This window comes from Aotus nancymaae, unplaced genomic scaffold (genome assembly GCF_030222135.1).
Source record: "Aotus nancymaae isolate 86718 unplaced genomic scaffold, 86718_ANA_hifiasm-v0.15.2.pri h1tg000004l, whole genome shotgun sequence".
Classification (NCBI taxonomy): domain Eukaryota; kingdom Metazoa; phylum Chordata; class Mammalia; order Primates; family Aotidae; genus Aotus; species Aotus nancymaae.
The window spans coordinates 12,415,444-12,440,020 of NW_026988415.1; the positions used below are offsets into that span (position 1 = coordinate 12,415,444).

General features: G+C 39.6%; 1 long non-coding RNA gene across 1 annotated transcript in view; it reads left to right on the plus strand.

Moving 5' to 3' along the window:
* The window catches only part of LOC135278008 (uncharacterized), a 49,658-nt gene extending 25,984 nt beyond the window's left edge, over positions 1 to 23,674 (plus strand). The window contains exons 2-7 of the long non-coding RNA XR_010345526.1: positions 2,122 to 2,274; positions 4,328 to 4,536; positions 8,019 to 8,162; positions 17,705 to 17,869; positions 19,888 to 20,272; positions 23,266 to 23,674. This is a non-coding gene — a long non-coding RNA (uncharacterized LOC135278008). The remainder of the gene's footprint in view (positions 1 to 2,121; positions 2,275 to 4,327; positions 4,537 to 8,018; positions 8,163 to 17,704; positions 17,870 to 19,887; positions 20,273 to 23,265) is intronic.
* Positions 23,675 to 24,577: the final 903 nt, after the last annotated feature.

Here is a 24,577-nt window from a genome sequence, read left to right on the forward strand (position 1 = left end):
TCTTCCTTAATTTCTCTGTACACTCAAGCCATACTTACAAAGTTTATCCCGACTTACAAAGTTTATCATGGTCTGGCTCTTGTCTATTTGCTCATATCTCTCCAGGTTAATCTAGCACCTCTTCCCAAATTTCTCGTGTACACTCAAGCCATACCAACTCTTTTTAAGTCCATCAACTCTCCATGCTCATTTAACAGTATTGCCGTCCCTTTCTTTCTCCCTGGAAGATCTTTTCTCCACCTGCTCCACTGCTTTGTCTTGCTTTTCCTGACTAGCTCTTACATGCTCTTCAAGGCTCAGCTTAAGCTTCACCACTTCTTCAATGCTCTTCTTGACATGTCATGGCACCTTCCATGCTGTATTGTCATCTCTGATTTGCTTCCATACTGAACATAAGGAGTCAGGAAACTCTGGCCTGCCTGCTGTTTTTTGTAAATAAAGTTGTATTGGAACACAGCCATGCCCATTCACTTATATATTGTCTATGGCTGCTTTTGAATTTTAACCCCAGAGTTCAGTAGTTGTGACAGAGAACATATGACCCACAAAGTTTAAAGTATTTACTCTCTGGCCCTTTGCAGAGAACATTTGCCAATCCCTGCTCTAGACCAGTGGTTCTCAACTCTGGCTACATAGTCAAACCACTCAAAAATAGCTTGATGCTAGGTTGCAACATCATACCACCACGACCAAGGTTCTGAATTGCTATGAATGCAATATTGACAGTTTTCAAATCCCCTTAGGTGAATCTAATGTGCAAGTTTGAGAAACACTGCTTTAGACTGTAAATTTTGTGAGTTTTGGAACTGTGTTTTTGCTTTTCTTCTCTCTATCCCTAGTTCTAGCATAACAAGGATCCCATGGTAGGTAGTTGACAAATGATTGTCACATGAGTCATGAATAACAGTAAAAGCAATAATAGGCAATATTTACTGAGTATTTACTATGCTCCAGGAGTCATGCCAAGTGCTGTGCATATATTATCTCACTTAATCCTCACAACAATCCTGCAAGATACAAGCTATTATTGTCCCCCATTTTACAGATGAGAAAATTGAGGTTCAAGAAGTGACTTATTTAAGGTCACACAACTAGCAAAGCACAGAGCGTGGCTTGAAGTAAAGCTATATTGATTTTAAAACTTTTCTTTTTTTCTCATTTATCAAGTTTTCAACAATAGAACCTGCATTCTTAATCAAACCAATCTACTGTGCCACTTGGAAGAGTCTTAAGTGATTCTTTAGAGAAGAAAATATATGTATCTGGCCACTCTCAGTGAGTTGATTTCTTGAGAATGAGAAAGTTGAGATTGTGAATAAGAGGGACATTTTTAAAAAAACAGGGATATGGTAAGATCATAACAATAACACAACCAATAATAGTAGTGACTCCCATTTCCTGAGCACTTACCAGTGCCAGATTCTGGGTAATCATCTTAAATGCATGATCCCACTTATTCCTTACAATCTGGAAAAAAGTCCATTTGCAAGTCTGGCAGACTTAGGTAGGATAACCTAGTGAAGGATTTCAAGCACAGTGAGAACGTGAAAAGAACCCTGTAAACTTTAGGGCATTGGGAGGCAAAAGAGGGTGTAGTATTACGCTAAAGGCATATATTGTCTACTGGGAAATGTTTATTAGGATCAGCTTGCCTATATGACAAAACAGCTACTCTATTACCAATTAAGGAGTGTCTATTTTATACCAGGCAATTAACATATATTATCTTAAGTAATCTTACAATGCCTGTAAAGTAAGTATTGTAATGTCTGGATTAAAAAATTGAGACTAAGAGATGGTAAAAAGTTTCTCAAGGTCATAGAACTAGTGAGTGGCAGTACCTTGATTCATAGTTGGGTCCCTTTGACTCCAAAGCTCTTGATCTGTAGTCACATTGTGAATGAATAAATCAGTTACACATAACAGGATGTTACAACAAAACTAGTTTTATCTCAGTTGCTGGTGAAACCCAAAGACTAAAGAGAGTCTTAAAAATTGGCTTCTGATTATTAATCCTTTCCAACATTGAGGGTGTAAAAGAGGAATCCATGAAGTAACCCAGAGGGGAAAGAGCGAGTTTGAAACGCCTGCTAAATCCAGAGCTCTTTTTTTTTTTTTTAGACGGAGTCTCACTTTCTCCTCCAGGCTGGAGTGTAGTGGTGCCATCTCAGCTCACTGCAACTGCCACCTCTGCCACTCAAGTTCAAACCATTCTTGTGCTTCAGCCTCCTGAGCAGTTGGAACTACAGGAGCACACCACCACTAGTGGCTAAGGTGGGTTTTGTTTTGTTTTGTTTATATTTTTAATAGAGACAGGGTTTTGCTATGTTGGCCAGGCTGGTCTCAAACTCCTGACCTCTAGTGTTTACAGGTGTGAGTCACCATAACTCGGCTAATCCACAGAGTTCTGATGCTGGATTATCACAGCCACACTAGTCAGGCAAGGTCTTGCCCCCTTAACTATTTTCTCCGTCCCTGCTTTGTCCACTGAGGAAGTAAAAAACCATAGTTAGCCAGGTAAGGAAGGAGAGTAGAAGTGCAAGGTATGAAACTTGAGAATAAGGTGACTCTTTTCTCACTACAGTTCCTGATTAGGGAAATGAAGAAGACTTCATTTCAAATGAAGATAGGGATTTTGACTCATAAGTGGACTAAACTTTTTACTGAAAATGACCCAAAGTGACAAGATAATGTTATATTATCTGAGCATAACCAGAAAAGTCAGAGTCCTAGCTCTGGTTTTCATCCAGGGAAGGGATAAAGGATAGGTCACATAAAATAGGTTTGAATGGCCAGTGGAGGAGTCCCACTTACTCAGTGGGACAGAGACAGACACATACATCTGGGTGGTAGAGTGTGAAGAACTCTAGAGGCAAAGAATGGGGATCACTGGCCAGGTTTCAACACCTGGTAGCTGTGTGACTTTGGATAGGCCACTTAATCTTTCAGAGCTTCAATTTCCTTATCTGAATCTGGAAGCCTTTACCTGTCTCACAAATGTACTATGTGAAAGAGTTTTGCTGTATATGTGTAAAAGATTGTTAACGTAAAAATGTACAAAATTTGCAGAAGAACAAAATCTCGAATTGAGGGAAAAGCTATTAAAGTTTATTTTAGGAGGGCCATATATATGTGAATATATGGCCATATATATTTTTATATATATATATATATATATATATATATATATATATATATACACACACACACACACACACACACACATCTCTATATAACTAAATAGATCTATATAGAGAGATAAAACTTTCTCTTCTCTCTTTCTCTCACTCTCGATATATCTATCTATAAAGCACTCTCTTTATATATAACTAAGGAATGAAGTATAAATGAATCAGTAATATAGTTCTGAGAGAGTTCATAAGAAAACTCTAGTTGGTGTTTTGTTGTTAGTTTTCAAAATCCAATTGCTTTTCATAGTTACATATAACCAGACATGCTGTTTCCATGGCTTCTTGATTCCTCATCCTGTTTGATATGATTCTAGAAGCAATGCTAGCATCTCTCTCCCCATTATACAATAAAATACAAAAAGATATGAACATTGAGTTGGGGTGTGTGTGTGAGAGAGAGAGACAGAGAGACAGATGGACAGAGAGAGTTTGGAGCTGGACTTTATCAATAATTAAATTTTTGACAATACTCCTGAAGCCTTTACCATTTGTTTTATGTGACCTGCTACTACAGTATTACTTCAGGAAACCATTTTCCAGGCTGTCAAAAAGAAATTTTTAACCTTTGGCCTTCAGAAATAACGAATGGTCCATTTCCTCCAGAGCTCCTTTCTTTCTTCAGGGGCATTTTCCTCCATTCCTGCAGAAAATCCCCTCCCACACCCAAATTCTATTCCAGACCTAAATTGTGGAAATATTAAGACTATGATGTCTCATTACTAAAAACAAAGATGAGTGCAGCAAAATCATGAAACTCATGGCAAAGAACTATCTTATTTATTCTCAATGTTGGCTAATGTTAAATGTGGATTTGAGCTAATATTCACTTGCCAATTACTATATGTCTGCTTCAGAAACAATTATCAATATTTTAAGAAGCCTGAAGAGATATCAAAACATTCAAATTATGATATTCTCCAATCCAGTTGAAACATAAACACATATTAAATGTACTGTCTATTTTCAGAGAAGTATTATTCAAAAAGTAATTGCCTTGCTAACCCCAAAGTACAAACTCGTGGGGGGATATATGTGATGACTATGTAGTCTTTCTTTCATAGGTACTGTTGAAAGTATACTATGACATTCTTACTACAAATACATGTATCTTTCATTGTTTTATCTGTGCATACAAGGCTTTCCTCTGAAGTTTCAGGACTGTTGAGCAGCCAAAAGATAGGAGTGAAGTAGAATGTTATTATCTTTCTGAATTTCCCAAACCAAGCCAAACTAAGAGGAGAAGATGGCAGTTTTGCCAGCACACTGATTCGCTCTATTTAAATGGACAAGATCTGAAATCTCCACAAACTACCTGGGTGTACCTATTCTCTGAAGTGACTTCACGGTAAGTTGAGCCTGAGAAGTTTCAGTGGAGAGCATTACAATGCCTTTCGTAGAGCAAGGACACATCACGTATGAGGCAATTAATCCTTCTAACCACTGTATGGGATGTGTTTGAGTATCACCTCTATTTTACATAGCAGAAAACAGACAGAGGTCAAGAATTAAAGGGCAGAGGTTTTAGGAAGTGAACATCTAATGCTCTCTGTCACTTTGTGACTTAGAGGTAGAAGTGGATCCAACAGAGGAAGCTCTAAGGTCACAACTGAAAGTGACATCTCCATTCTCTATACTTTACTTGTTGCTCTTAGAGCCTTTTACTGCATTTATCCCTAAGGTATAGCTAGTTTTACATATGTTTTATATTCTCTTCTAGACCATGCAAGAACTGTGTCTGATCCACCTCTGCAGCCAAAAATGTCTAAGCACAGTGCTTGGCACTAGAATGGGCTCCAACAAATAATAGTTGAATGAATGAATGAATGAATAAATAAATAAATAAATAAATAAATAAATAAATGGCATCTCGATACTGATCAGTTATTGGAACCTGCTGGACAGGTGGCCTTACCAGAATAGCTTTATTTTCCTATTAAAAAAAAAAAAACTTTACAGGCTGCTGAAGCACCTGGAAGGTCACTAGAATCACGGTGTTTTGTGACTGTATCTTTAGTTTAAATTACATTTGGTAACTCACAAAGCCAGTTCCATCCTACATAGTAGATTGTCATTTCCCTTTGGAGGATGAATGGAAAATAGCAGTATGTGCTAACCCTGATTAACTGGTAGTGACTGCCTTGAGCACATGGCCAGGAGGGTTCTGAGACCAAGACTGCTGTGACAGATTGGCAATGCATTTATGAATGCAGTAGGGAGAGTGTAGGCACAGGTGACTGACATTTGCCTTCTACTTTACAGAGTTTGCCCTCAGAGTTTGTTATTTTCCTCCAGATAGGAAACTATTTACAAGATATGAGTTATGCTACACTGCAGAATCCAATGTTTGTAAGTTTTTATTTAACTTATTTCTCACAGACAACTGATGTTCACAATACTTTCCTTGTCTTAACCTGACATCAATGAGGCTCCAATGTGATAGTGGATATGAATAGGATTAGCAAAGGCAAAATAAATACTACATAGGCAGAAGGGATTATTATTCCCTCACTTCTTTCTAGTGCAGTAGTCCTCCAAGTAGTGTTCCTGGACCAGAAGTATTAGCATAAACTGGAAACTTGTTATAAATGCAAATTATCAGGCTGAATTCCAGATCCACAGAATCAGAAACTAGTGTTCTAAACCCTTTGAATAACCCAGAATAATCCAGAACTAAACACCCGTTCAGCCCTGGATTTTGCCTTTTCCCCGAAAAAGGAGGTTCATTATTGCTAGGATCAGGCCTCAAAATATAAACTCCATCAGGACCAAGAGTCTTTCAGTCTTTTAAGAACAGTGTGGTGATTTTTCAAGGACCTAGAAATAGAAACATCGTTTGAACTAGCAATCCCATTACTGGATATATACCCAAAGGATTATAAATCGTTCTATTATAAAGACACATGCATGCGTATGTTCATTGCAGCACTGTTTACAATAGCAAAGACTTGGAACCAACCCAAATGCCCATCGATGATAGACTGGACAGAGAAAATGTGGCTCATATACACCATGGAATACTATGCAGCCATAAAAAGCGATGAGTTCGTGTCCTTTGTAGGGACATGGATGAATCTGGAAACCATCATTCTCAGCAAACTGACACAAGAACAGAAAATCAAACACTGCACGTTCTCACTCATAGGCGGGTGTTGAACAATGAGAACACGTGGACACAGAGAGGGGAGCATCACACACTGGGGTCTGTTGGGGGGGACTAAGGGAGGTACAGTGGGGGGTAGGGAGTTGGGGAGGGATAACATGGGGAGAAATGCCAGATATAGGTGATGGGGATTGAGGCAGCAAACCACATTGCCATGTATGTACCTATGCAATAATCCTGCATGTTCTGCACGTGTATCCCAGAACCTAAAGTGCAATTATATGTGTGTGTGTGTGTGTGTGTGTATATATATATATAAAAGAACAGCTCATTCCTAAAACAAAACCAAAAACAATTTCTACAATTATTTTCCCAATCTACCCAACCAAAATATTACTAATCTGTAGGGAAAAGCACCATATTTTGTTATGGCTAACATGATATTTAATATGGAGTCTTTGTCTAAATGCAGCCCTTACACAGACCTACCTTTGACTTCACAGAATGATAATTATATCCCAATAACTGCCAAATAAAGAAGGTCTTTGATGTGTGGTTCTTACAGGAGTACTCATACTCATCAGCAAAGCAGTACTATATAGATTATTCACAAAGACATGGGGAATTGTTTCATGATGATCATTATGCCAAGTTAGACATTAAAACACTCTTGCTAAAAGAGAATTCGACTTGTGATATAAACAGTTAGCATTTATCATTACCTGCTAAACATGTGCTAAGGGCTTTATGTGAATTATCTCTTTTAATTTCAATGATCATCCTTGAGGGAGGTACTACTATTTTCATGTCTATTTTCTTGCTGAAGAAACTGAGGCTCAGTGGGGCTAAAGGACTTGCTACCCAAAATCAAACAGTGGAGCTTGACTATGTAACAGAATTTATCTTTCTGAAAGCCTAAGCTCTATTCCTTAACCATTCCACTGTAAGAAATCTGATTCAGATTCTCTGGAGGAGCCCATTTTTCTTCCCTAATTCAGGCAAGGCAAACAACCTACACACACACAAACACACACACACACACACACACACACACACGGGATAGAGACAGAGAGAGAGAAAGAAAGAGAGAGAGAGCACAAGGATGGGGGAGAAAGGAAGAAAGGAAGTTGCTTGACATCCTGGGAAACCCATTAGCATTTGCAAATAGACTTACATAGAGCATGAGGAATTTTAATAATCCTTATTGTCTTCCTTCTATTTAATCTAACTTGGAGAAAAGTTACTGGGGAAGGTTGTGGAAACTCTTTTTCCCTGATGATTATTAAACATTAAAGAGCTAATCTTCTTATTGGGATGCACGAGTTCAATCTTCCCTTGAGTTTCATCTAAGTCTGAGAATTTGGATGAGTGAAAGAATTTTCCATAACCAAGTATTGCTTATTCCTTGAAAAATTTTATGACCAAATTAATATTTCCATTTGGAAGAACAAACCATGTGGAATCTTCATAATAAGAAAAAAAATCTGCCCTCAATGAGCATACAATTTAGATGAAGAAAAGAGATAAACTAATTCATCATAACAAACAACAGAATTTCTATTATGTGTTAAGCACTGTACTAGGAAATGTGGGAGATAAGGAAGCAAATTCTCAAAAAGAATGCTTTCATAGGCCCATTTGAACATGGGGAGATTTTGGTGCTATTTTATCAAAATGCCAGTGTCAAAAGGGTGGCCACCCTTTAAAATACGGTTTCTGTTCTCAAGATGCTTGGAGTCATCGAAGAGGAAGAGTGCCAATGTGTTGGTCCTTTACATGCATTATCACTAATCTTCACCAAAACACTTCAGCATGAATGTCATTTGCTTTTTATAGAAGAGGAAATTAAGGCTGAGAGAGTCACACATCAGGTGAGTGCATTTGTCGAGGTTCTCCAAATAAATGGAATCAAGGAGATGTGTGTGTGTGTGTGTGTGTGTGTGTGTGTGTGTGTGTGTACCAAATCCCATAATAAATCCAGTTATATGAGAGGATTTATTATGGGATTTGGCTCATATGATTACGGAGGCAGAGAAGTCCCATAATATGCTGCTGCTGATATAAGTCCTAGAGTCCAAAGGCCGGAGAATCAGGAGCTCCCGTGCCTAAGGGCAAGAGAAGATAGATGACTCAGCTTAAGAAGAGAGAGTGAATTCTCCTTTCCTCTGCCTTTTTGTTCTATCTGGGTCCTGGAAAGACTGAATGATGTCTGCCCACATTGGTGAGAGCAGATCTTCTTTACTCAGTCTACTGATTGAAATGCTAATCTCTTCTGGAAACACCCTCAAAGACAGACCCAGAAATATGTTTTACTAACTATTTGGGCATCTCTTAGCTCAGTCAAGCTAATACATAAAATCAGCCATCATAGTGATCAAGCCAGTATTTGAATCTAGGTGAGTCTATTCTTTTGGGTCAAATCAAATGGAATGGTGAGAATGGCAACTAGATTGCAGCAGGTGGAGGAGTCATTTGTAAACAAGGATACAGAGAAAGAGAACATAGGTGATACTTTCCCAAACCTGGCTGTAAAGTTTGGGAGAGAAATTTGTCAGAAACATAAGGATCAGGAGAAGTTTGTTGTTTTGGTTTGTTTTGTTTGGAGGTGGGAGTATTGAAGGAAAGTGCAATGACTACCCTCTAGGAATTTACAGAGAGAAGCACTCCTCAAATTTTCCATAGAGAAAGCCACTCCTAAGCCAGATGTCATTTGAGAGTCCAAAGGCCACATGTGGACATTAACTGGTCCAAATGATCTTCTTTGGTATTAAGTAATCCAAAGAAGGGATAGCCATCATCAGAAAATAATGAAGGGAACAGATATGGGAGACTGGAAACTGGAAAACTGTGCCTTCCAAATCTCTCCAACATGGTTATATAGCATTTATAGCTTACCATTCTCAAAGACTATCCTGACACTTACCTATGGCAGTCAAGATCCTAAGATGGTTTCCAAGATTTCTGCCCCCTTGGATACATGCCTTGCATAATCCCCTTAAGTATGAGTAGAACCTGTGAATATAAAGAGATATCACTCCTATGATTATGTTTCCTTATATGGCATGGAATGATTACCCTGAATGGACTGACCTAATCAAGCGAGCCCTTTAAAAGCAGAGAATTTTCTCCAGTTGATTGCAAAGGAGGGAGTTAGAAATTCAAAGCTTGGAATGGATTTGGCACACCATTACTGCTTTGAAGATGGAGAGGACCACATGGCAAGCAATGTGGGCAGCCCTTAGAGCCAAAGATAATCTCTGGTTTACAGCCAGTAAGGAAACAAGGACTTTAGTCCTACAATCTCAATAAGCTGAATTCAACCAACATCCTGAGTGAGCTTGTAAACAAGTCTTCCTGGACTTTCCAGATGAGACATCAGCCTCACCAATACCTTGATTCAACCTTGTGATACCCTGAGCAGAGAAGCCAGTTGAGCCATATCCAACAGAATTGTGAGCTAATAAATGGGTGAGATTTTAAGCCTCCATGTTTGTGGTAATTTGTTATGCAGTAACAGAAAACTAATACACCACCTCTTCTGAGAAGCTTTCCCTGACTAACTTGCATAGCTATGGTCCTCTGAGAGCAGGGACCATGCCTTATACATCATCATGTCTCTCACTGTGCTTTGGTGCAGGGCTTGACACAATGAAAAACACTCAATAGATGAAAGTTGATTGCTAGCAAAATCAGAGAGTAAACATTCACTTTAAAAAGTAATACCTGTTGTATGAAATGATGGGAAAAGCGCTTCCTGGGAATGAATGAATGAGTGAATAAATTTATGAGTAACTCTTGCACTTAAAGTGAGTGAATGTCTACACAGGTAGTCATGTAGTCATAAGAATTAAACTGTTATGCAGAGTGAGGTAACCTGTAAGTAAGCTGGCATTGCAGAATCTGAGCAGTAACCAAATTTGCAGCGGCAGCTCCATGTTCTATGCCACTTAGACCCACTTGGTTTACCTTGGGTGGTGGAATATTTACATAATCCAAACAAGCTTTTCTATAATAGATTCAGTCATTCCACTTCTTCATTAATTATCCTGAGACATGCAGATTACCTTTATCTCTTTATCTTCCTCATCTGTCAACAGAGGTGCCAGCTAATTTCACTTGCACTAAAATAGAATTTAAGAATATTCATAGTGGGAAACATAAATGTATAAATGCTGTGGGACAAATAAGGCTTTATGTTCTGCAGGGAATATATGTGACTCCTAATGATTTATTTTCTATATACATACATATACACATAGCTGTACATATGTGTGTGTGTGTGTGTGTGTGTGTGTGTGCGTGTATACCTTATAGTTTACAAAGCTCTTCCACCTCTATTGGGCCATTTGAGCCCCAGAACTCTCTGATGCAGACAAGGAAAGATTCTTATCTCCATTTGAAAATGAAGAAACTGAGGCTGAGTGAAATTATTTGCACAAGTTCACAGAGAAAATCAGGAAAATTGTTGCTACATGTTAGGCCCACTCAAGTTATCCTCAAGGCAAATGAAAAGAGTGTTGCAAGGGCATGCTTAGATTGAAACTAGCCTCAACAGATGCTAAGACTGGAGACAGCTACCTTCTCTGGGGCTCGTTCAGGGGATACTCTCTCTTCTCCTTGGTATTTCTGCTTCATCCTGCTTATTTGCTCCATTCACCTCTCTACTAATCTGATTTTGTGATAGTTCCACCTTGTACACAGCATACCATACTAAATTTATGAGCGCATAAGTCTATGGGCTTAACTCTTTTTTTCAGACCAGGTCATCCAAGTCACTTATGTTCCTGGCTAGACTACATATGAGCCACCACTGGGCCAAAGGCCTACCCATGATCACATAGGGTACAGCCAGGAGGCTGGGACACATAATCCACTGACCATTCCACAAGGCTATGGGACAGGTAATTTCTCTTTAAGCTTCTCCTGCTGTGGCATGGAAAATAATGATTGGCATATTTGGTATAATAATGTCTTTAAGACAATGGGTCTATCTGACCACAGGGTAGAAAGCTCCTCAATGCCACAGCCATGCAAGGCCAGCAGACTGTCCCAGAATTAGCCTGTGGAAATATTGTGTATTATCTCACTTAGTCTCTACTTCATCTTCCTTTTGATGTACTTTCCTATACTACTGAGATTGGAAAGCTAGAAACTATATTTCCCAGTTTCTCCTGTAGCTGAAGATCTGAAGCAAACTAGATGCACTTGCTTAGAGTTTTGAAGGCAGATGGAAAGTGAGGGCCATCTCTCTGTTCTTTGAGTTGTTTTCTGCTGGCAAGTTAAGTCTTAGAGACATGAGTTTGTTTTTTTGCACTGGTGCCCCACGTCCATTATCTAGTTTCCTGGATGTTGATAAGCAAGTTGTAGCAGAGACACTGGACAGAGCCCATCTCTTATTACCCAGTCATCATCTTTGTAGGGGCCAAGAGGCAGTTGGAGTAGAAATAGTGGCAGTGGCAGCTTCCTAATTCTTTCTTCCTGATTCCTGGATAACAGCAATTGCAATGCATTCTTAAATGTGGTGGTTTAGTCAAACACAGTAGCTCACACCTGTAATCCTAACACTTTGCAAGGCAGTGGTGGGAAGATTGCTTGAGCCTAGGAATTAGAGACCAGCATGGCAACACAGGGAGATCCCATCTCTACAAAAATAAAAAAAATAGCTAGGCATGGTCGCATGTGCTTGTAGTCCTAGCTACTCAGGAGGCTGAGGTGGGAGAATTGTTTGAGCCTGGCATATCAAGGCTTCAGTGAACCATGATCACACCACTGTACTCCAGCCCAGGCAACACAGTGAGACCCTGTCTCAAAAAAACTTGGTGTTTCCATCAATGGGCTTAGAGATAGTAGTTCTTCAAGTGGGTCATCTCTGTCATGTTCTAGGAGTCATTTTTGGATATTCAGCGTACAGCCCACATGTTCATCCCTTCAAATAAGTTTTCAGTATGGGTTCTCTGTATTAAATAATTTCTGATTAGTAATTATCAGAAATTATTACTGATAATAATTTATCAGTAATAAATTTATACCTTGAATGGTATAATTTTATACCATTCTCTATAATTATACAATTTTGTTTTTTTATACCTTGAATGGTTTCAGTATGTTGCCTTGAACCATGACTGATATACCAACATATGTACTGCCTCCATATGGAGTGGAAAGTAGAGGAGACTAAAACTCAAAACTCCATTCACAAACCCAGTTTCTCCATGTGAGATTCTGGTAAAACTCTATAATAGGAAAATTCATCATTCCCAGCCCCACCCTCAACCCACCCCTGATTTAACTCTAAAAATGTAAACAGTTTTATTCATTGCCAAAGCAACTTTAAAGTACGCTACAGCAAATTTCAAAGTAAAAAAAAATAAAGTTGATTTTAGATTCAACTCAGCAAACAGTGATTGAGTGCCTCTTCTTTGCCAGGCATGGCAGTACGGGTGGATGATGCAAAGATAAGTAAAATTTGGTCTCTGTTCTCTGAGAGTGTACTGCCTCTTTGCTGGGGAGAATAACTTTAATACAAGGCAAGTTGTGATAAATAGCAAAGAAGAATTCTAGTCAAAATGCAATGGGAACACGGAGGAGGAAGAAAGAGAGAAACTCTGCCTGGGGTGGAACAGAGAATGAGTCCTAGATGAAGTGTCAGCTAAGCTGGGTCCTGAAAGATGAGGGGGATTCTGTCAGGAGGAACAACACTGCTTTTCTAAGGAATCCACTACACTCAATTTTCATTTTAAAAAATTCCATATGAGTATATTTTTCACTACATCTTTTTTCCCCTACTTTTACTTTTCAACCAAAAGGGCATTTGAGCCACTTCTACATTTTGGCGCAAGCAGGGAGCAAAAAAATCATGGAGATAATTGCATTGTGGAATTTGTGAGTGGGTGCTAGAAACTGGTCTCTGCTCTCTCAGAGAACAGAGACCTCTTCACACTGGGGTGGTAACTATTACAGCTAAGCACTTGCTGAAATTACTTTCTATCAGCAAGACAAGATGTAATCAAGTTAAAGGATGTGGGCTTTGGGCAAAACAAGGAAAGAAACCATGTGTGGAAATTATTTTCTAGGGGCCTCACAGCAAATCAGGAGAAATTCCAGGAACAGTAAGATGATAGAGTTGCAGAGCATAGAGGGCCAGAGAACTTGAATTCTGTTCTTCACTCTGACACTAGTAGGGCCTGTGACTTTGACGAGGCACTTCTCATTGCTAACATTTGATGACTTGTTTATTTATTTGCCTTTGGACAACAGAATAGGGAGCAAGCACAGCCAGCAAACACCAGGCTAGATTCCAGAAGAAATGTTTATACGCCAATTCCAATCCTTACAATTTCTACTTTCTTTAAAACAAAAGTGGCCCAGAAATTCATTTTATGAAAACTTTTTCCCATTGAAAGCCTGGCCTGGAGAATTCAGTATGTTGATTAATCACTGTCAGATCCTGCTTGTCTGTGTAAGAAAGCCAAACTCTCCTTAACATCATGTCTTCAGTTGTTAAATGGCAACAGAATTACACCCATGGAAAATGGCATCAAAGGTGCGAAAACAGAGGTTCAGAGAAATACAGTGACTTATCTAAACTTAAACAGCCATTAGGTGTAAGGGCGGGTCCCAGAACCCAAGACTATCTCACTCTGAAGCCCAGGTTGTTAGCCACCACCCAAATACTGAAATAGCTACGGCACTTATTACTGAATCTTTTCAATTTGTTATTGAGATATCACTAGTTAGCGTTTCCATTTTTTTTTAGAGAACGTGAATAAGGCTCATGAACTTTATATCAGTTTTCTTCCGCTGTGTAACAAGTTACCAGAAACTTAGTAGCTTAAAACAACATTAATTGACTGGGTGTGGTGGCTCATGCCTGTAATCCCAGCACTTTGGGAAGCTGAGGCAGGCATATCACTTGAGGTCAAGTGTTCAAGATCAGCCTGGCCAATATGGTGAAATCCGGTCTCTACTAAAAATACAAAAATTAGCCGGGTGTGGTGGCAGGCGCCTGTAGTCCCAGTTACTGGGGAGGCTGAGGCAGAAGAATCATTTGAACCTGGGAGTCAGAGGTTGCAGTGTACTGAGATTTCAGCACTGCACTCCCGCCTGGGCAACAGAACGAGATGCCGTCTCAAACACACACACACACACACACACACACACACACACACACACACACACCCCATTAATTGATTATCTTACAGTTTTTACGGATCCGAAATCTGAAAACAGTTATGGCTATCCTCTGCTGAGGTTTTCACAAGACTGCAATCAAAATATTGGCCAGGGTCGGCTCCAAGGCTAGAAGTCTTCCAAGCTCACGTGGTTGTTGGCAGAATTCGTTTCCTTGCAGCAGTATAAATCATGGAAGCTTCTTCTTCAAGGCTAGCAGGAGAGAGAGTGACTTCTTCCAGTTTCTTCTTTTGGGGCAGGCCTGGATGGCTTACCTGATTAGGTCAAGACTACTCAAGATAGTCTTCCTTTTGATTGATCCAAAGTTGACTGATTAGGGAATCTTACTTCTGTAAAATCTGACAACTTTTGCCATGCTCTGTTGTTTAGCTGCAGATAACAGGTTCCACCTACATGCAAGGAGAAGGATTTACATAAGGGTGATTCTACCACAGTGTAAGAATTAGAGGGGTCATCTTTGAATTTTGCCTATTATAAAGTTTAATCAACTCTTCCAATTGAAGTTTTCCATGTTCCTGTCAGAGGCACCCAAATTATTTAGTACCTCCGAGCCATAATTTCAATTATTGTTTTGAACAACTGCTTAAAAACAATAGCTCTACTTTTGAATAGTGGCCATGGTAGGGAAGAGTGAAGGGGCCCATCCTGCTGCTGGGGACCTCACAGGCCTCCGGGAAGACCCATCTGGCAGGTTCCCACTCACTGTATTTTTTTATCTGAAAACCCAGTCAAAGTTTGCTATACTGACTTCAGGGGCTGTTTGGGGAATGGGTAGCAAGAAATAATTCAAAATTCTTTAGAAAAAATATTCTAAATGGTAAATATATAAATAAGACATCATCCCTTTGAGGGCAAGTTCTGAGATATAAATTCATTGCTTCTATCACACAATTTGAATGGTAAAAAATTTGTTTTATTTCTTAGTCATGAGTTGATCTTCTTTAAAGTCAATGAGGTAAAATAATAAGACCCCTTTTGTTTGCATAATAAAAGCTATCATATCATCTTCTGTTTCTGTGGGTGCGTGTGTGTTTTGGTGAAGAATAATGGAGTGACCCTTAGGCTTTTACTTACTCCTACGTGTTTTCTCCCTTTTCCCTCTCATTTTTTGTTCTCTTATAACATGGCCACTTCTCAGCTCTATATTATTTGATTGTCCCAAGGCAAGTGTGCAAAGGGAGTAGTGTAGATGAATGCTTCAATTACCAAAAAGAAGTACTATATGCCAGGGAAATTTCCCAGGTATTTTAAAGACACCATATTATTTAGCTACTCAATCCACAAACAAAGAATTAGCAGGGGCAGCAAGATGGGGGTTTCAGTGGTGATAAAAGAAGACACAGCCCCTTCAAGTGGAAAACCAGAAAAGGAGGCCATGTTCAGTAGTCACTCATCTACATATTTTTCATATACAGGTAAAAATTGTGTATATTTACAGTGTACAACATGATGTTTTTGATATATGCATATGTTGCAGAATGACTACATTAAACTACTTAATGTAAGCATTACCTTACATACTTATTTTTATTTGATAGTGAGAACACTCAAAAAGTACTCTTTTAGCAGTTTTTAAATATAAAATATATTGTCATCAAATGTAGTCACCATGATATACAATAGATTTTCTGAACTTATTCCTCCTAACTGAAATTTTATGTTCTTTGACCAGCATCTCTCCACTCTCCACCACCCCCACCCCAACCTCTGGCAACCACCATTTTACTCTCTGTTTCTATGAGTTCAACATTTTTACATTCCACATATAAGGGAGATCATGTGGTATTTGTATTTCTGTGTCTGGCTTATTCAATCTAATATAATGTCCTCCAGTTTCCTCCATGTTGTTGCAAATGACAGCACTTCTTTCCTTTTTAAGGCTGAATAGTGTTCCATTGTGTATCAATTACCCAGACCAACATCAAGGACATTTTCCCTTATGTTTTCTTCTAGTAGTTTTACAGTTTCACATTTTATGTTAAGTCTTTAATCCATTTTGATTTGATTTTTTTTTTTTTGAGACAGAGTCTGACTCTGTCACCCAGGGTGGAGTACAGTGGTGCAATGTTGGCTCACTGTAACCTCCGCCTCCTGGGTTCAAGTGATTCTTCTGCCTCAGTCTCCTGAGTATCCAGGACTACAGGCAAGCACCACCACACCCAGCTAACGTTTGTATTTTCAGTAGGGATGAGTTTTCACCATATTGGCCAGGCTGGTCTTGAACTTCTGACCTCAGGTGATCCACCTACCTTGGCCTCCCGAAGTGCTGGGATTACAGGCATGAGCCACCATGCCCAGCCCCAATTTAATTTTTATATATGATGTGACATGATTCTTCTAGATGTGGATATCTAGTTTTCCAGCACCATTTATTAAAGAGACCATACTCTTTTTGTGCTCTTGTCTCATTCACTGTGTGTCTTCATGTCTTTGTCAAAAGTCATGTGACTTTAAGTATGTAAATTTATTACTGGGATCTCTATTCTTTTCCATCTGTCCATGTGTCTGTTTTTATGCCAGTACCATGCCGTTTTGGTTACTGTAGCTGTTAGTAGATTTTCAAATTGGATAGTGTGATGCTCATCCATTTATTTCTAACAGCAGCTTTTTCATTATTTCAGGGAATTCATATGAACTTGAGGGATGAAGTGAGACATGTTACCAAAATTCCTGGAGGAAAGTTTATATATAGTATAATGCATCATAAAAGTAATTCCCAGTTGAACAAAAAACGAAAGCCTAGAAAGGTTATTATTACTATTATTATTAATCATATTCAACAACATATAATTCTTTTTTTTTTTCAGACAGAGTTTTGCTCTTGTCACCCAGGCTGGAGTGCAATGGCGTGGTCTCGGCTCACTGCAACCTCTGCCTCCCAGGTTCCAGCAATTCTCCTGCCTCAGTCTCCCAAGTAGCTGGGGGATTACAGGTGCCTGCCACCACACCCAGTTAATTTTTTTTTTTTAAGTAGAGTCTGGGTTTCACCATGTTGGTCAAGCTGGTCTCAAACTCCTGACCTCTGGTGATCTGCCCTCCTTGGCCTTCCAAAGTGCTGGGATTATAGGTGTGAGCCACCATGCCTGGCCAAAAATACATAATTCTAATATCAGTGAGAAATTCAATGACAATTAATGTTGAAAAGACAAGAGCAGTTATTAGGAATAGTTATATCTCTATAACAAACTGTTTCTTAATTGTACTATTTTCTAATGTCTCACAGGAAGAAGAGAATATCAGAATTGATTTAGAGTGAGAAACTGGAAGAAACCTTTTTCTACTTTAAAGTAATATGGCATCTTGGGAGTACATAAGCAGTGATTTTCTTCTGGGCTGTTTCGTGGTTGCAGTGGTAGAGGACATCCCTTTCCAAGAGAAAAATATTCTGGTAAGGATTGATTCATCTTTAAGTCCTTATGCACACACATATATGAACTCTTTCTTCAGAGGAGACCTTAATTACTGATATCCTCCTGAAGTCTAAGGATACAGGTTGAAAAGGAATGAACACAAGAGAATCCAGGGAATTTTGGAGCAAATTTAAGAGACTTGTCTCTGTGTCCACATCCAAATCTCATCTCAAATTGTAGTCCCCATAATCCCCAGGTATCGAGGGAGGGACCAGGTGGGAGGTGATTGGATAATAGGGCCAGTTTCCCCCATGCTGCTCTTGTGATAGTGAGTTCTTATGACATCTGATGGCTTATTCAGGCAGTTTTCCATGCTCTTTCTCACTCTCTCTTTCCAACCACCTTGTGAAAAAGATATTTGCTTCCCCTTCACCTTCCACGGTGATTGTAAGTTTCCTGAGGCCTCCTAAGCCATGTAGAACTGTGAGCCAATTAAACCTCTTTCCTTTATAAATTACCCAGTTTGGGACAGTTCTTTATAGCAGTGTGAAAATGGACATATTCAGGACAAAAGAATAAAGTAGAAGTTCAGCATAGTTATAGAATGAGGCTGTCAGTGTAGTTTTTTGTTTCTTGTTTTTCCCGCTGCTGAGTAGGCCAAGGAAGTTCCATGATGCAGGATGAAGAGGTAAAGTTTCATGGAATCATTGTCTCACTACAGCAAAAGTGCAAAGGGCCTGAGAGGCCAGCTGTCTAAGCCCCCTCACTCAACAGATGAAGAAACATAAGTACAAGCATAACAACAGACTTGGTCAGGATCATAGAGCAAATTAGGAGCAAAGTTGGATTTTGAACTATTAAATTGAGAGTTTGTGAGAGCAGAGAATGCATGTTTTTGCCTGTGATCTCCACTGGGCCGTGTGTGGTGCTTTGAGTTGCACTGACTTCAGATATCTTGACTTCATGACTCTCATGACTACCTGTATCTTTCCCCTTCAAAGTTGCCTCTATGAACCACACATATAAGTGATAATCAAGATGTAGCATATGCTGAAAACATGTGAGGGGTTGAAAGCAATTGATGGTGTAGATACCTAACCATAGTTCTTCAGGAAATATTTTAAAGGAAAAATAGAGAAAAATATATAGGAATAAAATTCTGATACTCAACTGGAGTGGGTGCTGCTGAGAAGCGGCATATGCCTTTAATGTAAAATGTGCCAAAAACATGTTATTTTTCCAAATGTCCAAAGGTCATTCTGATTCACCAACCCCATCATCAGTATATTCAGAACCACTGCAATACATTGTGAAAAGATACTCTTACAGTCATGAGTCACCAGATTAAAAAAGAAAAGTCTGCTTTTGGTAAATACTTGAATAAGAGTAGCTATTTCAGAGCCATTGTTAAGTTTGTTTCCTTGGACAAAGAGAACATTGGTAGATAAATGTCAAGAGTTCTGACCTGAGCTCATGAAAGAATACTGAGCAAAGAGACTTGTGAAATTAATTTAGCACTACATAGATTCTATCAAGGGGCTGTGTGATTCTAGAAGGTCAACATATCATCTCCAGAGAAGACTGAATGCAGACTTACGCACAGATTTTTTAAAGTGAAAGGTTCCACATTTCAATGGGAACATGAAGACAGGTACCAGTACTGCAGAAGAGTCTGCACTGTCACCTAAAAAACTTTGCCACCTTTAAAACAAGACATGGCCCTCCTCATCTGTTGGGGTAACTTAGACTGGAAAGGCCTTGAGTGAAGATATTACTTGCTTCAACTTTGGATCCCTATAATGGCACATAGATGGAATGTAAGATAATGTTTGCTAAATAAAGAGTTCAATGGCTTCCCAAACCTCTTAAACTGGCTTCTTCTCTTGTAATTAGAAAAATCTACCCACTAGGGGAAGATTGATAGCTTCCTAGAATAGAAGGGCAGTATGGATCATAGTATGTCTTGCCTGCCAAAGAGTTTGGATTTCTTTCTAGTTATAAAGAGAAGCTGTTAAAGGGTTGAAAGTTTAAATGATCTGATTTATGTTTTCAAAAGCTCATTCTGACTGCTGAGTGGGGAATGAACTGCAGGGAGCAAGAGTGGAAGCAAGAAGACCAGTGAAGAGGCTACTGCAGCCAGCGAGGTGTGAAATAATGATGACCAGGATGAGGATGGATCATACCGAATGACTAAGAGAACAGGAGGGGATGAGGCAGGAGAGGAGGACAGAGACCAGGGCCTGAAGTGCCCTCTAGGCCATGGTAAAACTTTGGATTTTACTTTAAGCACAGCTAGAAGCTGCTGAAAGATTGAGAACAAGGAGCAGACATGCCCTGGTCTATGCTCTTTGAAGATTCTTCTGGCCACCATGTGGATAAAGGACTACAGGGAAGCAAGAGTGAATATGAGAAGAAAACTAGAAAGAAATCATGAAGTGGAGGTGAGTTGCTTACTGACTCAAAAAAGCAGCTAAAAAAAATTACAACTCCTTATAACATATGGATATGTTGCAAGGTACATTTTCTCATTTCATTTGAACATAAAATGTTAATGGTTTAATAGGTGTTTTGTTGTAGTAGCAATTGATGGACCTTGAAAAATGGTAATTGGGGATGTTGCTACCAACTTGTATCATTCTGAGAGAGAAATTCCAGAATTCCATTCTAGCACATTCCCTCACAAAAACCTAGATCCAAAAAAATAACCTTGATCATTTTCTATTCACATGCCCCCACTCCCTCCAATACAGTTCATTTTCAGAGAGCTTCTTTTTTGAGCTTATTGAGAAAATATCCATTTATGAATTCGACCAGCCTACATTTCCTTCCTCTGTGACCTGTTGGAGCCCAGGTATTTCTATGTGTTTTAAGCATGTGGCTTTCCACCTACCTACTGTTTTCTAGTGCAGTGGTTTGCAAATGGTAAAGAGTGGAAGTCATGTGGAAAAGGGCTGCAGGATCCACAGGAGGGAAAGGGAAGGGCAGTTGTGCAAGGGGCAGAGGTGCAGCCAGGCAGCCTGGGTGACAAGGGACCCACACACACTCAAGACACTAGCATGTCAAGACTTTCACTGACAATACTCCACAGCCTGCAAATATCAATAGGAGAGTTGATCAGTTTGAATAAGCAAGATTCTCCCATTGGAAGTTCAGACAGAAAGGTTTCTAGAATCCTGGCCAGTGGGGCTGAAATGGCTGAAGCCAGGAGAAGTGTGATCCGTTGTCTAGAAAAATCAGGGGTCAGGGTGGAACCAGGGAAGGTGGGGAAGTGGAAGGGATGTGCACCAAGAGTAGCTTCAGTAGCAGAGGTGGGAAGACAAGAGAGGATCATGAATGACCAGGGAGAAATATCAGAGTTTGGAATCATGGGAGTGATGAGAGCAGTTCTGAGAAAACTTTCATGTGGTGGTACAGCTGAAGAGAGGGAAAGGTGACCGTCAATGAAAGTGAGAAGAAAGTCAAGGAACTCAGAGGCCCAGGTGTTTGTAGGGAAATCACAAAGACACACAGAAGTCCCCAAAGATTCTGGCAAAAGCCAAGGGCAGAAAGACTATGAGCCAGAAGCCACATCTATAACCTCCTATGTGTTCTTTCTTTATATGTCTATGTTCATGTATATGTGTACATATTAAGAGATTTATTATAAGGTATTAGTTTATAGGATTGTGCTGTCTGCAAGCCAGAGTCCAAGAAAAGTCAGTGGTGTAGTTCAAAGATTGAAAAGCCAGAAAGTCAATGGTTAGGTTCCAGTCCAAGTCTGAAAGCCCGAGAACCAGGAACAGTGAAAGCAGGAGAAGATCAATGTCCCAGTTCAAACAGTCAGAGACATCAGAGACACCAGAGCCAAAATGCCAGGAATGTGTCCAGAGGGTACAGGACCAGGAGATGGCAGGTAACACAAGCCATCTGGAAGCCAGTAGAGGTGGGAGGAAGAGAGGGAGCTTCTTGAGCCCAGAACTCCTGCTTAGTGCTGGAGTGTTGTATGGAGTATTAACTCCTCACCAAGTAGCACGCTAAGGGGTTTACAGTGTGACCTTGTTTAAACCTCTCAACAAGTCTGAAAGGTAAGCACATCATTTCTCCCACTTTTTCAGAGGGGAAACTGAGGCTCTGAGAACTTAAATGACTCAGCCAAGACCACACAGCAAGGAAGTGGTAGAGTTTAGAACCAATCCAGTTCTGGCTGACCCCAGAGCCCAAGCTTCCACCAGCCAATCTTTCTGATTGGTGTGTCACAAATATACATTGGTGAACAATCACCTTGAAGGCCCAGAGGTGGAGTGGCCAGACCTTTCCAGCCTTGCAAGCAAGAATTTGATGCCTGTAATACCCGCAGCAGACATGTCAGGATTCTTTCATCATTTACCCAACTTTTCTCCAGACAACTAAGTTCTATCTCCTGGAGGAGATGTTCTAATTTCTAATTCTAATTTATACTCAACCAAAACTTTCAGAAAAATCTATACACTTTAGTACTAATTTTGTATAAGTTTGTAAGTATTGCCTGAAGTAATACAACAGAAATTTTATTTATTTATCTTCTGTATTAACTCATTTATGGCCTGTGGGAAGAGGTGTTGTAAAAACCAAAAGAATTGAGCAATGTTGGAGAGATTTTACTTTTCAAATACATTGACAATGGAAGAAAAAAAAACATGTCAGAAGTCATAAGCATAAATGAGGACAAGAAGCACTTGGCCAAATACTAAACTCATCATGAGACTAGGTTACTTAAAAGTATGAGGTCTCAAAGATTGAGCCTAGACTCACTACAAGTCCTACTTTTAACTTAACATTGGTCTTGCTGGATGACCTTGGAACAATTGCCATGTTGGATGGGCTGCTTTTGTCTCTCTAGATCTGCTTTCCACTCTTCTCCACCCTACACCATAATTTGCCCCAAGAGGCTGACCCATGTGGACTCCATCACCTGGGCTCCCTAGTCCTGTCATCCAGTTGGGTTCAGTCAATGAGAAGCAGTGGCAGAAGATTAAAGGGTAGAACAAGAAAGAAGGTGGTGTATTGATTTTCCTGGCTCCCTTACTCTCTGGGTGACAAGCTTATTGGGCAGGAAGCCTGTAGGTTACCAGTGCTTATATTGCTTTACCTAAAGCTACATCTCTTGTGGCAGTTCCTTCCCACAACTACATCTTTCAGTGAATTCCATATCTACTCCTTCCCCTTGCTCCTTTAGGTTAGGAGTGGTAATATCTCCCTAGTGTGACTAGTTCCAGAGTCTTTAACAATCCCTAATTGGTTCCCTTTACCCAACCAACAAACACCTTTGTAAGTAGTATTTTCCTTAAACTCTCCTCAAATTACACCTTTGGGTAGGCCATCTCTTTCCTGCCTGTGCCTTGATGAATACACTCAATTTCTGTGGGTCTCAAAATCTCTATTTTGGTAATGGTATTTTGTTCTTCATTCATCCTAGGTATATTTAATGATCTACCAAATACTGATGGAATGCTGATATGTGGCAGATGCTCAGAGGAGAAATGAGAAAGGTGATGATGCCCTTTGTCCTACTAATAGGAGATAGTGTTTCTATCCTAGGAGAGGATAGAGCTTCATTCCATCCCACCTCACTCTAGCATTTCCAGCAGGGAGCTTGGAGCCAAAGGTTGGCTAGAATGACTCATCAAGGATCACCTGCCCTCCCAAAGTAGGTCTTCTTCCCAAGAAGCTTGGGTTCTGGGATCACAGGTTCAGCAAAGGGTATAGAATAGAGTTGTTATGAAGGCTTGAGACAAACTTCTGTTATGGAACCTTTGTGTGATAATAATAACTACAAGCAAATATATGTATATATATATAACAGAATCCATAAAACTCAAGCTATAGGTCTAGCACTTCTGCTTACCAGAAGAAATGTATCTAAAGGCTTAAGTATATGGCCTGGCATATGGTAAGCATTTCACTAATGATAACAACAATAACAGCAACGATAAAATAGCTAATACTTATATGGTGACTATAACATGGGAGACACTCTTTGAAAGACATTTGCATGTATTAACCCTATGAATCTTCACAGCAATCTTAAAAAGTAGGTCTTACACGCATGCATATATTCATTTCAGCACTATTCACAATAGTGAAGACATGGAATCAACCTAAATGTCCATAGACTGGATAAAGAATATGTGATGTGTGTGTGTGTATATATATATATATATATATATACACACACACACACACACACACACACACCATGGAATACTATGCAGCCATAAAAAGAATGAGATGATGGCCTTTGCAGGAACAACAGATGGAGCTGGAGGCCATGATCCTTAGCAAACTTAATGCAGGAACAGAAAACCAAATACCACATGTTCTACCTTATAAGTAGAAGCTACATGATGAGAACACATGGACACATAGAAGGAACGACACACACTGGGGCCTATTGGAGAGTGCAGAGTGGGAGGAGGGAGAGGATCAGAAAAAGTAACTATTGTGTGCTATGCTTAGTACCTAGGTGATGAAATAATCTGTATGACAAACCCCCATGACAGGAATTTAGCTGTATAACAAACCTTCACATATACCGTGAACTTAAAATAAGAGTTTTTTTTTTTGTAAGTGGGCATATTAGTCAATTTTCATGCTGATGATAAAGACATACTCGAGACAGGGCAATTTACAAAAGAAAGAGGTTTAATGGACTCACAGTTCCACGTGGCTAAGAGCAGAAGGTTAAAGGCATGTCTGATATGGTGGCAGGCAAGAGGAGCTTGTGCAGG